This window comes from Meles meles, chromosome 7 (assembly GCF_922984935.1).
Source record: "Meles meles chromosome 7, mMelMel3.1 paternal haplotype, whole genome shotgun sequence".
Taxonomy (NCBI): Eukaryota; Metazoa; Chordata; class Mammalia; order Carnivora; family Mustelidae; genus Meles; species Meles meles.
Window position 1 is genome coordinate 137338149 of NC_060072.1, and position 18557 is coordinate 137356705.

Genomic DNA, 18557 nt, shown 5'->3' on the forward strand with positions numbered 1-18557 from the left:
CAGACTCGATTTTTTTAGGATTAAAAGTCAACGTTTATTGCATGTTCGTCACCTAGCAGGCACTGTTCGATGAGCGTTTACACACATCTGAGTTCACTTAAGTACTCTCCACATGGTACTGCATTTCTACTTTAGAGAAGAACAGAGGTAAGAAACGTGCCTGAAGTCGGGGACGGAGCAGGGCTTCAAATCCAGATCTTTCAAACTTCAAAGCCTGTTTTCTTAACTATTCCCAATACTTATATTCCCCCTGGCATCTTCTCCATGGTTTTCTGTGTGGTCCCTGGGCCAGCAGCATCACCACTGTTAACTTAACAGAAAGGCATGTTCTCAGGGCCCACCCCCAGACCCACTAAATCAGAAACTGTAAGAGTGGAAACAGCTGCCTGTGTTTTAACAAGCCCTCCTGGTGAGCTGGAGGCACATGAAGGTTGGAGAACCACAGGTTTTCACTCTGGATATATATATGTTAAAGAGGAAATGATCACCATTTTTGGAAATTTCGTAACATAAATTTTTGATTCTATTTAAAATGGCTAAAAAAATCAAAATTAGGTTCATTCACTTTCTCAAGACCCAGCAACTCCTCCCCCAACCTGACAAAATATCCAATGATTCAGCCATCTAAAATCTAAAGTGTAAATAAAGGCCCCTACTCCTAGGGGCCTTACTAGGAACTGGATTTTAAATTCCAAACATGAAAATGAGCACAGAGGCCCAAACAGAATCTTCAGAAGTTGAATCAGAAGCCATATTAGGAAAAGGACAAAAATGTTTTGAGTATCAGCAGCCGAAGCTTGACAAATCTGAATCCACAGCTCTGTAAGCCTTTTTTTTATCTCTGGCTCAACTCTAGATTTTTACAATACCCCTCTACAAACTTCAACTGCCAAAAAAAAAAAAAAAAAAAGTTATAACCTTCAGAAATATGTTTCTCAAGACTCAAACTGCTTTAAATAAACATATATAGGCACGATCTTCCAAACACCCTGTTATCATGAGTCAGGCTAATCAGGCATGCTAGGGCATACAGACACTAGTGCAAAAACTGCTCACACCTTCCCAACCCCTTACCTAGACCCCTTTAAAGCATCCTACCTGACTTTTCTCTATTCAAAGCAATAGCAAGACCAGGAGCCTTCTTTCCTACCCCAACTCAAGTCTTCCGTTTGAGTAATACAGCTCTATGTGTACTTAAATTTGTCCATTTCTTTATATATATATATATATATATATATATATTAAGACTTTATTTATTTGGAGGAGAGAGAGAGAGACAAAGCCTGAGAGAGCATGAGTGGGGTGAGGGGCAGAGGGTGAAGCAGACTCCCTACTGAGCAGGAAACCAGACCAGGAGGGGCTCTATGCTGGGATTCTGGGATCATGACCTTAGCGGAAGGCAGACACTTAACCAACTGAGCTGCCCAGGCGTCCCCTGTCCATCTCTATTCACACCTTTATTTAAGGTACTGGAAGACAGAGTATCAGAAGTATGTACAGATTCAAGCACCTACCACAATTTGAGAACCTACTATATATCAAATAACTCTTTTAAGCTATTCACTTGTATACTCAAATTATCAATTTCATAAAGTTCAGGATACTACTTATTTTTAAAATTAAAAACATAAATTTGAAGACTAAAGAGTTAACTTGCCCACATCTGTACCATGGGATAGCCAGAAATTGGACCTAAAATGCATACTAACTTGATTCAAGTCGTCAAAGATGCAAAGAGCTCTGAGAAGCCCACACTCACGCAGTTTTTAATCTGCCTGGCTACTCAAAAGCATCCACCTTTCCGCGCCCAAGCGCACCCAAGGATTGGCAAGGCTGGCGGGAGCCACCCTCCCAAAAGGAATAGCACCTGTTTATTTTCCCTCTTCCAAATACCATCAAATCCACCCCCCACCCAGAACCATAGGTGGTTCCAACAAACAACTATGTCTTCTCATCCCCCTTCTGTAACAATAACAGCAATTAATTAGTAACAAACAAGCCTATTAGCTCCTACAATCAGAGGGAGAAGGCGCCCCTCTCCTTTATAGGTAAGCTGTTAACAATGTTTTCCTAAAGAGATTATGTGAGCTTTCAAGAAAGAAAAAATGAACTGTTACATGCCTGGAAAAAAATTTTTTTTTATAATTTAAGTATTCACTCATATTCAAGATTTGAGTGATCTTGTTATATGTACCCACGTTATTCTACCACTTCTTTTGAGAAATCTGTAATCATCAAAAGCAAAACATGAAACTATGCTCAAGGGTGTCTGGGTGGCTCAGTGGGTCAAAGCCTCTGCCTTCGGCTCAGGTCATGATCCCAGGGTCCTTGGATCAAGTCCCACATCTGGCTCTCTGCTCAACAGGGAGCCTGCTTCCACCTCTCTCTCTGCCTGTCTCTCTGCCTGCAAAACTACAGCCATTTAAAAAAAAGTTCAAGTGTGCATAAATAAGGACCAAAAATCCACATTCTGCTGTGGGTTCCTGGTCACTGGGAGAATCAGAGAGCTTTTTAGAAGTTATTTCTTTAAAATTACTAACAGTGTCCTTCACTTTAAGCTGTCCTTTCCTTCCAAATAACCTCACTTAATGAAACTGACCATTGCAATTCTGTCTGAATTGTAATTACAAGAGAAACAGAGTACACTTGTGTCTTTGTCAATGAAATACTTATAATAAGGAAAAAATATCTGATTGAACTCTCCATTGAATAGCACCGAGTGCACCACCTAGTGGAAGTTGTGTAACATTGTAATTAATATTTTTTTAAAGGACAGAAACCCTACTAGGTAAGAATTACAAATACTATAAAAACAGCCTGAATCTCTTTCCAGCTTCCCACACTGTAAGAGAGCTGTGTTCATAAGAGAGGACTCATTTCCTGTACAAACTAACAGACTGATAAGGGTTTCTTAATGGAAATCCTTGGGCGCTAGACATTTTGACAAGAGAGTAGAAATTAAGGTGAAGACATTAATGCAAAAACAAATCGAATCAGAGATAGACAGGGCTTGTGTAAGTGATGCCTTATATCCTACAATAAGTTATGTCAAAATGGACATGTTATAGGCAACAGACGCATCTGCTATGAAAACAACTTCATGATTAGAACAGTTCCATTCAGAAATTCATAAGATATTTCCATATTCCTGATGACTAATAAGTTTAACATAACTAGCAGTTCTCCAGAATTCCCCAAGCCGTGACACCATTCGATAGGTTCCTCCCAACTATCCATCTACGTCTGCTCTGAATTAACCCCCAAACTCCCTTGCTTGCACTGTTCTGAGGAATAAATGATTTGTACATTTTCAGCTTTTTTTAAATATTTTATTTATTTATTTATTTGACAGACAGAGATCACAAGTAGGCAGAGAGGCAGGCAGAGAGAGGAGGAAGCAGGCTAAGCAGAGAGCCCGATGCGGAGCTCGATCCCAGCACCCTGGGATCATGACCTGAACCGAAGGCAGAGGCTTTAACCCACTGAGCCACCCAGGCGCCCCATTTTCAACTTTTCTACTAAATTTACAGTTAACCTTTCCCAAAAAGTCCTACGTCATGACCAGAATGCATCATGCTTCATTTTTATTTGCCTTATGTGTAGTAATTTCAGTTCAACTCAGAAAACAGCACTGAAATCCACTGCAAAGCTACAGATGCAAACAGAGATAAGCTAGGGTTCTCAAATTTGGAAAACCTCCCAAAATTTAAAATAGAGATTTTCACATAGCACCACTAGGAATGTGCTTGTTTTGTTTTCCCTGTGTGAAAAATTACCTTTCTGGTGTGATTCAAACTATGTCAGCAACCTCGAGGAGGAAAAAAAAAAACAAAAACAAAAACCTAAGAGACACTATTTCTTTATTTAGAAAACACCATATCTCCATCTGTGATTCTTGTACCACGTGACCAAACTGGTACACAGAAGCTTACTTGATGGTGGGAACCTTAGGAGATCCTGGATTAAATCCATTTCAGGTACAGAATAAAGTAGGAGTCAGGTGACCTGGGGCAGAACTCTCTTCACCTCCAGGGCTTTCACTTTATGGACTTGTAGAGTAGACATGATATGTACTACCCGCCTCCCAATAGAAGGATTGAAAAAATTGACAGCCTACGAGAGTCTCAATTAAAAGACTTAAATGGAAAAAATAAATAAATAAAAGACCTAAATGGAAATACAGGCATCCCCCGTTTTTCACCAGTTCACGATACACTACTTTGCTTTTACGAGGGACCTTAGTATCTGGTTTCACTATCTGGGAGAAACGCACAGAGGTGTTTGTTCTCCACCAGCTGGTCGAGAGGCAGCACACACCTGAACGCTCCTTCCGTGAGAACTCAACTCAGCGTCTCAGCATCGAGCCCCGGCAGCTCGGACCTCTGTCTGAGCATCTGTGCTGTATCCTGACTTGTTTTATGCATTCATTAGCAAAATGTATATCCTAAGGTATCAGGAAAGCCCAAGGGATGGGGGGCTGAAACACTAAAAATATTTCCCATACACATTAATAGTGGTTTCTTTTTTCTTGCTTTGCAGTACTCCGGTTTAGAAAAGATTTCATAGGAACACTATTTTCAGATAGCAGGGAAAACCTGTACTGGTTAGAACTGGAGTGCACCTAGAAGGGGAGAACACTGCTCCAAGAGTTCTCACTGTGCCATTACCGCCCCAAACCCAGTGACCTTCACCATTTCACTTGTTAACAAATCGTGAATGAAAACAAAGGTTATTAAGCAAGTCAAAGAGAAGGTAGTAATAATTCAAGGTGCAAATCAGGAATTAATTGCCTGGCTTGTCTACAAAGGATTGCCTCCTGAGTACCAAGCAGGTGCATTCCCCAAACCTAAAACCCAGAAATTGTTTTTAGAGAAGCTTTTCTTTTTTTTATTTGAATGCTACTGTTTAAATAAAATAAGAAAAAAAAATCACAATTCTACTCCCACCCTTGACGGAGTGACAGAAACAAGGTTCCACCCCCACAATCCTTTCAAACCTGCGCAGGCATTCCTCATCAACATTCCTCCCCCTCGCTGCTATCTCACCTTCCCCACTTCAGCCCAGACAAAGGTGAGTCACACTGCTGGGTCTACTTGTCACTTAAGGAAAAGTCCCCAAACAAGTTCACGTTAAAGACTACTCTTAATTTAAAAACTAATAAATAACAGGTAAACAGTGTTAATGTGTAAATGGCACTGCAATGCGCCTGCCTCCAGAAAATATGTAATTAACAATACCCAAGACACCTTTCTGGCTTAAAAAAAAAAAAAGCCACTCAGCTTATCCTTACTGATAAGTAGGTCCCTTTCCCTCGAGAGCCTGACTCTGACTCAACTCCGCAGTTTTCCTCCACCTGCACGTCCCAGCGCCCTCCGTTGGGCCCAGCCGCCTCACTCGGAGTCCCCAGGGGGTCCCGCCAGCAGCTGCCCCCGCCCCTCCCCCTCGCGGTCCCCCGCCCGGCCCCGCCCCCACCTCCCCGCAAGGTGCCGCCGCCGCCGCCGCAGCCGCCGCGGGCTCCCGGGCGGAGGCGTCTTAAGGCGGGCGGGAGGCTCCGGGTGAAGCGGCCCGGCTCGGCCCGGCAGCCGCCTGCGGGAGCAGTCAGGGGAGCAGACCCCATCGCCCGCGCCGCACCGGTGCTCCGATAGGGGCTGCAGCTACGGCACCCCATTACCTGCTCTGGGCAGCCGTGGCCCGCGGGAGGCGCGACCGCTCTGGTCTCTGCAGCCCCGGGTCGGGAGGCAAAGAGACAGAGACCGCAGCCGCCGCAAAGGACAATCACGAGCCAGCGGGCTCGGCACCGCCTCGGCGGGCGCAGAACACACGAGCCCAGCGGGAGCCCGGCCCCCACCCCCAGCCCAGTAAGTAACCGACTTGGCCCCCTCCCTCGGCGGGGCGGGGCCACGGCTGAAGGGGCGGGGAGGGGCCGGGCCGCACTGCCCGCGGGGCGGGAGCTCCGCGGCGCTTCGTAAAAGGCGTGTGCTGATAGGCTGCGACAGAGGTAGGCGTCCCGGACTTGAAGGGAGCCTCGCCGACAGAGCTTCCTCATTGGTCAGTAAGAGAAAACAAAGCGGAACTCTGATTGGTGAGAACTCTGTAGCTCCTCTCCCTCGGCCTTCAATCAACGGAAGCTCCGCCCCACACGCTCTGTTCCCAGGTGGCTGCAGAATGGGCGGCTTTATGGACCTGAAACCTCTCTGAAGCGCAAAACCTGGGATAGTCAGGTTTCCTTGCCAGATGCGAGCGATTCTTTCATTCCCGGATGAACTTGATGAATAACAGCTAATCTTTAATATCGCTTGGCTTTAGGGAGGTCTCCTGGGTATTTTTTAAATGCTGCATAAAATTCAGAGGGAAATTGTCCTGTGCAAAGAAAAGGCATAAAATGTTTTCAGTCTTGGCAAAATTATGCGTAACTTTGTTTTTTCGTTTTACCTGTATTCCATATGGGGCATGCATTACTTAGAGTGCACCACGCAGTAATAGATTTATAGGAAAACTCCCGGACAGGAAGAATTTAGAATCCGAAGGACCAAATAAAGCATTAACAAAAGCCAAAACCAAAAGAGGTAGTATATGGAAAGAAATTCAGAGAGTACAAATTGGAAAACTCAACTAATGCAAGGAATTATAAGAAGAGAATGTGACTAAATTCCAAGATGTAACTTAGACTTTGGAAACCGAAAGGTGAGGGAGCAGGAGATAATGATCAATGACCCATGGTTGAGTAAGCTGAGCTCTCAGACCCCAAGGCAAGCCCCGTGTTATCCTAGCCAGTTTAGAAGGGAGTGAAGTGTAACTCATCTGGGGACCACACTCCTTTAACTCTCTGGCTGCCTTACTATTCTGTTTGCTCTTCCTGCCATTCCCATGAGGTTTTGAAATAGACTGTTGGAAATAAAGTCCTTCCTCCAACAACTCCATAAATTATATAGGAGTGGGGAAAAAAAGGAAATTGACAAAAATCACACCTAAAGAAGGAAAAGAATATTAAGGTAAACATGAAATTGAAAAGGACAAGAAACTCAATACAAAGAATAGCGCAAATCCACTTTTGTCTTTCTTCCTGAGAATAAGGTAAAATTCTTTGAAGGACAGTGACCTCATTATCTAACACATTTTTAAAGACTTTATGTATTTATTTATTTGTCAGAGAGAGTGCACGAGAGCACAGGCAGAGTGGCAGGCAGAGACAGAGAGAGAAGCAGGTTCCCCACCAAGCAAGGAGCCCAATGTGGGGCTTAGTCCCAGGACTCTGGGATCATGACCTGAGCTGAAGGCAGTGACTTTATAGACTGAGCCACCCAGGTGTCCCTATCTAACACATTTTTTATAGAACCCTTGTAATAAATGGAATCCTAAATGATAGTCTGAAAATATGTGTCACAGCGTACTCTGAGACCTAATTATGCTTAAATATGTAAGAAAAACATAAGAACTTAACACTGTCTACTATGAACAAATTGGAAAGAAAGCACTCCAAATTTTTTTCCCAATCGTGCCTAAAATTCCACCCTAACATTCTTTCTTTAGGATTGAGTGATTTATATCAAAAGTTATTCTTGTATTCATTTATGCAACAAATGTATAAGAACATTCATCATCAGGGGCACCTGGGTGGCTCAGTGGGTTAAAGCCTCTGCCTTCGGCTCAGGTCATGATCTCAGGGTCCTGGGATCGAGCCCCGCATCGGGTCTCTGCTCCGCAGGGAGCCTGCTTCCTCCTCTCTCTCTGCCTACCTCTCTGCCTAGTTGTGATTTCTCTCTGTCAAATAAATAAAATATTTTAAAAAAAGAACATTCATCATCATATTCTAGTTCCTTCAGTGAGCTAGGCACTCTACTAAGTATTGTCCTGAACAAGGCAGACTGGAAGCTATTTATCCATAAAAGAAAGGTAATGAACCAGTAAACGGATACATTTACAGAAAGGAATAAAGGCAGAGGAGGAGAAGAAAGAGTGACCGAAGGGATAGAAGCACTACTTGAATTTGGGAAGGGAAAGAGAACTACTCTGGGTTGCCACTTAAATCAAAAAACGGCAGCTATGCACACTCGAGAGCAGTGGCATTCCCAGCAAACAGAAGAACAAAGGCCCTAAAGGAGGAAGAGAAGTGATGATGTAGGAACAGAGAAGACCTTTTTCGGAGTCACCAAAGAAGTGGGCCTTCATCCACCAAGCCAGTCTATCAGGCATAGATCTAGGAAACCAGCTAGTTTCAAGGGTTCTGCTAGATGTGGGGGTCTAATAATGAGAATGACACGGACCCAGTTGGATCTACAATCTGTTACCTCACAGAGGATGGGGAAATCGAGGTGCTAGAGGGAACCGAATCCAGAAGGGGCCAAGGGAATCATCCCGAAGGAAATGAGGAGTCACCGAATCGGTAGGAGTCACCCCACTGAAAGGCTACAAGGTTCTAGATCCAGGGAGCAACAAACGGAGGAACCTGGGACCAGGTTCTACCCAGCTGGGTAGAAGGAAATCTAATGCAAAGCCATAGAAACCACTGCATTAAAAAAAAAAAAAAATCAACTTTCCCCACATCGCAAGCTTGCCTAGCATGGATGAGCCCAGAACGTAGAAACAAGAATCCAATGAGAAACAGCATCCTGAAAGCATCAGAGTCGCGCAACATAGAAACAACACACTGATCATGGCTTCACATCATCCTCCCCTTCGTTTCTTAAACAAAAGTCATGAAGTAGAGTGCACAGCCCCTTTGAACTATGACATTCCTTTTGGGACTGTAATGAGTTAACAGTATTAATCCTATTCGGTCAGAATTAGGACAGAGCTGAAGCCCTTGGAGTTAGAGCTCTGTTCTACTAGTTCCGGCCTCTCCCCCTGCTTCTGGGCACGGCTTTCTCCTTACAGGTTGAACTCACACCATCCGCAGATGCCTATAGGAAAAGCGAGCCAGCCCCACTGTGGAGGGCTGGGGGAAACTCGGGGGAACTGCAGAGTGTCTCGGTGGCAGCTGGCAGTGGCAGGTGAATCTCAAGATGTGGCAGCTAAATAAATTACAAAGTAAATAAAAATGTAACTATTGAAATATAGGGCACCATGCTTCAAAGCCACTGAAAAGTAATCTCTGTGCCCTAATAATAGAATTCAAACATCAAAAAATCAAAAAAGACCAGGGTCTTTTTTTTTTAAAGATTTTATTTATTTGACAGAGAGAGAGAGAGAAAAAAAAAAAAAACACAAGCAGGGGGAACAGGAGAGGGAGAAGCAGGCTCTCCCCTGGATAGGGAGCCTGACATGGGGTTGGATCCCAGGACCCCAAGATCATGACATGAGCCAAAGGCAGACACTTAACTGACTGAGCCACCCAGGCGTCCCTCAAAAATCAGTTCTAAAGACAGAGGGGTAACTTCGAGAATCCAAGGGCAGAAAGAAGTCAGTCCCCAAGAGGGCCAGGAGCTGGAGCCTGAGAGACGAGAACTCAGCTACAGTTTCCTCCATCTCCAAACCTGCCTCTCTCTACTCTCCTATTCTTCCCTGGAAAACAGCCTTCCTGGCTCCTAAGTCCGAGAGTCAAAATATAGCTACCCCAGTGCTCCCCCATCCCTGACTAAACCACCTTGGCCCAATCCCAAATTCTAAGGAGAGAGTAAGAGTGACCTTGCCTGGCCTCTCCCCGCTCCTCTATCCCATCCCCTGTGATGAGGGAGGTGATGGGAGTGGGGAGGGTGGAGGCCAACAACATGGCTGGTGGGGCTCATCTCTTCATGGGCAGAGATTTCCCAGAGAACAGGCTCTGGACAGATTGCCAGAGAGGCTCGGATCCTGCCCCACCACGTTTTCTGTAGTCAGGCAGCGGGGCTCCATTTTCTGTTCAGTGACAGTCTTTGCCCAGACTTTCACATGAACATGGAGGCCCAATGGCCAAGGCCAAAGTCTTCGACAGCGACTGCCAGCTCTCTTGGCATCTCTTTATTTCAGTTGGCTTCCAGACACCAAGTACCCTCGTCTCTTTTAGTTTCAAGCTGCCGTTCCCATTTAAGTCTTCTAATTCCCAATTTCCCGGTGTGACGAACACCTGTTGACACAGATTTCTTCAAAGAGCAAAAGTACTGGCCAAATTAGCGACTCTTCGTGAGACCCACACACAGGGCAAGCAAGTTGGCGGAAACAGAAAACAAAACTCCACCTACCTCTGTCCCTCCCATACCTGTTCAGATGAAAATGTCCCATAACTTTTCTGATGGCTTTTAGGTAATAAAAAAAATCCTTTGATCAGTCAAGCCATAAAATACGGTTTGAAGTTCTTTTTTTTTAAAGATTTTATTTATTTATTCCAAGCAGAGAGAGAGATCACAAGTAGGCAGAGAGGCAAGCAGAGAGGGGGAAGCAGGCTCCCCGCCGAGCAGAGAGCCGGATGTGGGACTCCATCCCAGGGCCCGGGGATCACGACCTGAGCCGAAGGTAGAGGCTTTAACCCACTGAGCCACCCAGGCGCCCCCATAAAATACGGTTTGAACTCAGAAACTGTAATGTGAATGCCAATCTACTTTGCTCAACCACAAGCTTCCTTCAGAGACAGGGCTTCCCTGCAGTCCCCCAGCAGGGGTCCCATGCAAGGAGACTGGGTCCTCCAGGAAAGGGGAAAGGAACCTCCTCCAAATTCATAACATAGGGAGAAAGGAGGCCGAATTCACGCTCAAGTGTTCCTGCTGCAAGGAGACTTTGCTCTGGGCCCGGCCAATGACAAAGAGAGCACTTGCTCTCTTGGGTGCTTTCTCTTTTTCTTTTTTTAAACAATTTTTTTTTAAGGATTTTATTTATTTGAGACAGATAACACAGAGAGAGCATGAGCGGGGGAGAGGCAGAAGCTGAGGCAGAAGCAGACTTCCCCTGAGCCAAGAGCCTGATGTGGGGCTTAATTCCAACATGTTGCGATCATGACCTGAGCCAAAGGCAGACGCTTAACCGCTGAGCCACCCCGGCAGCCCTCTTCTGTGCTTCCTAACCATCTGGACCAGAGCATCTCACTCTGCCTGTCCTATCCTGGTCTATGCAGCTTGCTCCGGCTGCTACCTCCTCCCTTGGGGAACTTCCTACAAATGCACCTATAGATCGCCTCTCCAGGAGTAAATCCTCTGGGACAGGATTTACATGTCTGCAGCACAGCTCGCTCTCACCATATGGCTCTCTTCGGGTCCTCAAGAAACCTTCACACATCCTCCGCTCCCCTCCATACTCAAACACACCTGACTCTCAGAGAACGTGGGTCTTGAGGATTCTCTCTCCTCCTTCCCTGCTCACTCGCTCGCTTTCTCTCTCTTTGAATACCTTCAACCTCTCACTCTTAGATCCCGCAGTTCAAAGTCAGATACTCTCAGAACCAGAGAACACCAATCAAGTGGCCCTCAAGACCCCCTGCTGCCCCTCCCCGATGAGATTAAGGAGGAAGACCTTGGACCAGAGTTTTGCTGGAACTCAGCCTTGCTTTCTTTGAAGAAAACTTCCTTGTAGAGCCTTCCCAAACTCCACTTCCGTTGCCCTTTAATGATCCTATTTTGAGGGAGGGACTTTTAAGAGTCAACAAGGAGCTAAGATATTTCCTCTGAGATTTGCTTCCTGCTCTGGCGACTTGAGAATTTGATATCTGCTATCTCTTGGGGCCTCAGTAAAAACTTTACTTTTACTTCTTGTCAGACTCATGTGAACCTGGAAAAACTGCTTTTGTCCATTAACACCAAGGACACGAGGGTAAGAAAACGTGTTCTCTAAAGTCACAGACTGCTGGAAACTTAGTTGAGTTGCTCAGTAAGAATGAACTCCTCCCCCACCCCCGTCCCCCCACCCCCACTGCCACTTGTCTGGATGATGGGAGCCTGTGGGTCACTTTGACACAAAGAAGCAGCCTTGATTTGCAGCCGAGGTGCAGACCTTCAGGTAGAGGGTTGGGAGACACAGCACGCCACCTTAATCCCCGAACTAGTACTCCAAGTTTGCCGTTCAGCCCAGACCTGATGTTAGTAAAAACATTACTAAATGTTTATAAAATATTACTCACGGCCTTGCTCTGCTTTGAGGTCATCATATCACTGTTTCATTTAGATCTTACCTAACATCCAGTCTCCCTGCACACCCTACTATAACCTTGTCTCCTTTGTTTGGTGAGGCCCTCCGTGGGTCCCTTGGAGCACTCTCCCTTGCTACAAGTTCATCAGCCTAACTTAGACTTCGGCTTTGTCTCGGATGGTGTGTGACTGTTGGACTCTTGATCGACTCTTTCCAGATCACGTTACCAGCTCTCATCTCTGCATCTCCTTTTACTCTGGACCGGGTCATACAACCTTATCGCCACCAGCAAACTACCACCAGAGTCATCCAGACTCCTATAGTTACAACTGTGTCACACTCAAAAAACTATATACAGGGGCGCCTGGATGGCTCAGTCGGTTGAAGCATCCGATTCTTAATTTTGGCTCAAATCATGATCTCGGGGTCCTGGGATCAAGCCCCACATCGGGCTCTGAGCTCACCAAGGGGTCGGCTTGAGGGCTTATCTCTCTCTTCCCCTCCCCCCACTCATGCGCTCTCTCAAATAAATAAATAAATCTTTTTTAAAAACCCATAAACATGTTCCTGTATGGGAGCAATAACATCTATAGACTCTAGCAAAAGGAGAAATTATTAAAGGATATTAAAAGTACCTGAAGAGCTTTTTCAACTCACACAAGCCCTGAGAAACGAATGCAGTCCTTCCTGCTGTTCTCCCCCAACATGTCCGTAATTGACTAATTCATTACAGCCGTGATCCTGAAAAGGAGGGTAGAATACCTTCGGCTGTGTTTATGGGCGGAGGTTAAGAAACTCTGCTTTAGCCCTCACTTATCTAAAGGGCCCTTGATCAAAATTCTAAGGCCATAGTTTGGGGAAATATTTTTTTCTCTTAGCTAAAAATACCAGCTTGATGTTGCTTATAAATGAAAGGAAAGAAATGGTCCCCATGATGACATTCCCTACGTTACCCCCAGTTGGCATCCCCAGATCTGGCCCAGAGTAAGTGTCCAGCAGACCTTGGCTGCACTAATAAATTCAGAACTCATTTTAAAATGGGAGAGTTTTGATCCACCAATCGTGGGAAGCAAGAAACATTCATCTAGATTATTAACGGTGACTGTGCTCTGATCTGTCCATATTTACTTGGCAATGCTTCAAGACTGGTTTCTGATGCAATCAGCAGTCGCCTGCTCCCTCCAGGACTTCTGTGCAGAAGCTGAGAGCCATGTAATAACTCCAAGGAGCGGGGGGTGAGGAGTGACAGCAAGATATGTGGGGTGTCTGCACGCTGAGCCCCAATGATTCCATGAACTCCTTGGTACAAACCTGGAGGGGGGCCTCAGCACAGCGTAATTCCATATGCGTTTGAGAAAAACCATCCAGGAGCCCTGGAATGATCCAACTCTGCTAATAGCTTATCATTAGGCTGATAAGGAGACCTGCTGGTGTGCTAAACTCCAGAGCCTCAGCCCATCTGTGATCTGTCCTCTGCTTGCTCAAGCCCGATGGGCCCTGTAATGTGTCTGATGCTCTCGCTGGGGATATAGGGAAAGAGACAGAGAGAGAGAGATGGACATGAATCACTTAAAGTCTCTCCTACTCAACCAAGTAAGCCTCCGTCCTCCCACGCACCCAGGTCAGGAGTGCTGTCGGTCGGAAGGAGTCACTTCCGTGGTGCAAGAACCGACCCAAAGAACGAAGCCCGTGTGCACCCTGTGACCCGATCGGAGTAAATATTTTGCATTCAGAAAGCAGCGGATCAATCCAAAAGTTGAGGGGAAAAAAATTCTTATGCTGAAATGAGTTATGCACCACTTATATTTAATTAATCTCAGTCATCTCCATACTTACCTCGCTGGGCTCACAAGGGAGCATCAGGAGCAAAAATCGCTCTCGTGCTACTTGGGTTCCCCAGAAACGACACCATCATTCATTAATCAGCGCTGACCTAGAAAGCAGAAGCTCCCTCCTCTCACCGCTTAAAACCTGACTCACTCTTCGTTGTGCGGCGAAGATTAAGACACATGGAAAAGAGAAGCAGTCGCAACACAGAAAGCTATAAAAGCTGCGGCAGAAGAAACCGTTTGAGAATGTGTGACTCTGGGGTGCTCCCGGCGCTCAGGGCCGCGGTCAGCAAAGACAGGACTTGGGAGATCGGACTCTCCTGCTTGATTGCCTCTCTTTTCTTAACTCTCCATGACTATACCTTTATCGAAAAATTCCTCACTCCCTGGTTTATGAGCAGGAAATAAAGGAACTTAATAAATAAGTCTCTGATTCACGGAAGTTTAAATTCTAAGATTTAAGGAAGCCATGTAACCAAGAGTATGTGTAGAGAAATACACCAAAGAATGCAAGATGTATATAAGCGAGCCGAAGAATTGACAAAAGAGGTTAATGTCCTTACAGACAAGACTGCTATATGATATTCCTAATTTAAAGTTCTAGGGGTGTCTGGGTGGTTCGGTCAGTTGAGTGTCTGCCTGTGGCTCTGGTCATGGTCCCAGGGTCCTGGGATCCCGCCCCATGTAGGGCTGCCTGCTCAGCGCGGAGCCTGCTTCTCTCTGTCCCTCTGTCCCTCCCGCAGCTCATGCTCTCTCTCAGTCTCATATAAATAAACAAAATCTTTAAATAAAAATAAAGTTCTAATAACACTCTGTAAATAACTGAATAATAACTTCTTTAAACTTCTGAAAACAGCTCCTATGCTGTTAAGAATGGCATAATGGTTCCCATTAACAAATGCCACATATTTTCATTTCCACACTATTGGGTTTGTTCTAGGAGCCATCAATATTATTGTGTTGAGAGGAGCCTGGGTGGCTTAGCCAGTTAAGTGTCCGACTCTTGAATTCAGCTCAGGGTCATGAGATCAAGCCTGGCATCGGGCTCCACACTCCACGTGGCAAAGCTGACTCCCACTCTCCCACTCTCATACAGCAGCAACCACCAAGGGCAGAGACTGTGCCCCCTTGAGATCTGCTTAAGAGTCTCTCTCTGCCCCTCCCCCCCACTCACATGCTCACTCGCCCTCTTTCTCAAATAAATAAATAAATCTTTTTTTTAAAAAGGACTATTACTATGTATTGGTATTTCATCTTACTGAAGACATTAATGACTGCCATTCATTCAAGAAGGAATTATTGAGCACCTACTATATGCCAGTTATTGTGGCGGGTCCTGGGTTAGGGGAAAGAATAAGAAAATGTTTAAGGCACAATTCATAGTCTCCAGAGGATTACAGGATTCTGATTTGTGCATTTGCAAATCATTGTTGCCAATGTGGACATTTGCCTGTTCAACTCAAGTGTAACATGAATTAGACAAATGAACATGGACTCTAGCAAGGAACAAAAGAAAATAAGACAAACAGTGCATGAATGGAATTAATGGCACCAATTAATTAGAGTAGAATTGATGAAAGATATGGTGTCCTAGGAGTTCCAGTTCACATATTTTCTTAAAGGAAGGATTTAGAACAAAGTCCAGATGATTCTGAGAAAGCGAACCAATTGTTGAATATTCTCCAAAGGAGAGGATTATATACTAATATTACAACCCTGAATGGCAATCCCAGTTTAGCTCCCAAATCCAGTGGTGTGACCTGGGACATCTTATCTACCTTTCTAAGGCAATTTCCTTACTGATGATATGTGTAGTTATAAATCTGCCCAAGAAGTCACAAACTACAGTCATGTTGGGTCAACACAGATTTTGTAAAAATTTGGATTAGTTGCCAACCTCTCAAAATCAGGAGATTTCATGTAAATGTCCAATGTACTAGTTTATTTATATATATATATATATTTTTTAAAGAAGCTATGGCAAAGCTGACCCACACTCCCATGTAGCAGCAACTGCCACGAGCAGAGACCATGCCCCTGTCAGAGCTGCCATGTGCTTTGCAATCTGCCATGGACCACGTCCAACCTGCTTCACTCATTCTCTCGGCTACCTACCTGACCTCTATAGGCATTTGAGTTTCTCTCTCCTGAAGTGGATCATTTGTAAGGGGTTGTTGTTGTTGTTGTTGAAAGCTATTTGAGCAGCTTCAATTTAATATAAATTTAAACTATCTGTTGTAGGGAGAAGAGACAGATCTCCCATACAAAATTCCAAATAATATACATAGAGGCTCCACGTTTGCGGAAGTGGCATATATTCTCATGCTTTAATCGTGAGGTCTGCATGGTGACTGCCTTCCAAAGAGGTCAGTAAGTAAAGGGAGGTAAGGAAGAGAACCTCTGCGACTGAGAAGCCTGATAATTGCTACCTGAGCCGGATGATGAAGACCAACATCAACAGTCATGATAATTCATGTTGACGTTATTTATGGTCTCCCTCCTCAAATCCATAACCTCAGTCTAATCATGAGAAAAACATCAGAAGAATCCCAAGAGAGGGACATTGTACAAAATACTTGACCAGTAGTCCTCAAAGCTGTCAAGGTCAACAAAAACAAGACAAGTCTGAGACCATCACTACCAAGAGGAAGCTAAGAAGATATAACAAGTCAATGTAATATGGTAGCCTAGATGGAATCCTGGCCCAGCAAAAGGACATCATGCATTAAACGAAGGAAGCCTAATTAAACTGTGGACTTTAATTAACAAGTGTATGGATATCGTTACATTAATTATAACGAATGTACCATACCAAAGCAAGATGTTCATACTAGGGGAAACTACAGTGTATATGGGAACGCTCTGTTCTATCTTCATATCTTCTCTATAAATCTAGAAGTGTTCTAAAAAAAAAAAACAAAGTTACTTTTAGAATATTTTATATATGCATGTGTATGTGTATATACATATATACAAAGCACACGGAAGTATTTCAAGGGATTGGTGGAAGATTTGGACACTCAAGGCTGGAAAGACAAGGTCAGGTTTTCCTGCAGCACCACCTTTAGTGTGACTCAGCTCCCTCATGTCTCAGGCACCACATTTCTCAGTTCCACATTTTGCACTCTTCACAGACAGCCCATTGCTTCGGCCTGGGGAGGAGTCAAAGTTTGGAGCTACTCATTCTACCCAGGGTTCGTGTTGGAATCTCGGCCGCCATACTCATGCCTGTGCGTGGGTGACCATTTTCATAAAAGGGGGAGGATCTAGGAGCCAGACAGGCCCCTCTCTGTTCCGTAGTTCCAGGTAAGATGGCAAAAAGAGAAGAGGTTTAGCCAACAAAGTCAATGTCCTAAAACACAAGGGCAGATATTCCACAACAAAGGAGCAGCATCCTTGCCCTTTACACATACTAGAAAAATTCGGTGGCAATTACAAAATTGTATGAAATCAAGATTTATAAAAACTGCTTCCTGCAAAAAATTGATTTTGTCCCCAAGGACTCAAGTTAACTCTCCTGAATTTTAACCACAGGTGCTCTGACTTTAAAAAAAAATTATATATAGGGGAAGTCTACCAGTACTTGCAGTAATTGGAAACCATGGATGTTTTGATACATTGATATGGTGGAAGGGAGACCAATCCAATGCAGACCAGCTAGGAGTTTCACAGAATAGTTAGTGATTTAAGGGTCACTGCCCTTAAACCAGCTCATGTAGTCGGTGTCATGGCACCAAGTAGGAAAAGACACCCTTCCTCAAGATGCTTCATTTCTGTTTGTTCGGAAACTATCATCATGGGCTGCTTTTGTTAGAACAAGACACTTCACTGACATCTAACAGGATTTCGTGAAAATAAAATTACAAATACTTGATACCTATGATATGACCTCAGGTGCCTGTGTCCTGCAGAAGCTGTACAGCCATGTGCTGTCACTCTGGGTGCCATTGTCTGTTGTGAGCAAGTGTCAAAGTCTCTTAGAGTCTTTTTAAGCTTGACCTTACTTTCATGTCTCGCTATTCGCGACCCCCCCAGTGGAGTGAGCATTCCAACCATCATGGATAACCATTATTTACCTTGGATTGAAATACATAATCCGACTCTTGGACTGATCCTATAATTGCACTTTCTTTAACCATCACAATGGGGATAAGAACGTCCATGGGGCAGGGGTGTTACAAACACTAAGTGAGAGGACACATCAAAGCACTGAGCACAACACCGGACAGATCATGAGGCCTCCCTTGACACTGGGGTTCCTCCTTCCATCTTCCATCTTCCATGGCTCACCAGGCCAGTCAGGAGTCTCTGCTGAAAGGCCTAGGTTTGTTCTTGCTCATGGAACTGCTTTCAGATACATAGTCGCTGGTTTCTGTGTGCGGGAAGAGGGAATGGTTTTTACCTGTCTTGCTTCAGTGAAGTCAAATCCAAATTACACCATCTATAGACATGGTGTGGGTTTCCGCTTCACAAATGATATTGCAAGAAGCAATTTATGACTTCTATGCTTTAGAGAACCAATTTCTTATTTTTTTAAAGATTTTTATTTATTTATTTGACAGACAGAGATCACAAGCACACAGAGAGGCAGGAAGAGAGAGAAGGAGGGGAAGCAGGCTCCCCGCTGAGCAGAGAGACCATCCGATATGGGACTTGATCCCAGGACCCTGGGATCATGACCTGAGCTGAAGGCAGAGG

The 18557-nt window shown here is 44.7% G+C and overlaps 1 protein-coding gene across 4 annotated transcripts in view; it reads right to left on the reverse strand.

Moving 5' to 3' along the window:
* The window catches only part of MPP7 (MAGUK p55 scaffold protein 7), a 306784-nt gene extending 300914 nt beyond the window's left edge, over window positions 1–5870 (reverse strand). For all 4 annotated transcript variants that reach the window (XM_046012744.1, XM_046012745.1, XM_046012743.1 and 1 more), the window contains exon 1: window positions 5672–5870. The gene's annotated coding sequence lies outside the window, so the exon portion shown is untranslated. The remainder of the gene's footprint in view (window positions 1–5671) is intronic.
* Window positions 5871–18557: the final 12687 nt, after the last annotated feature.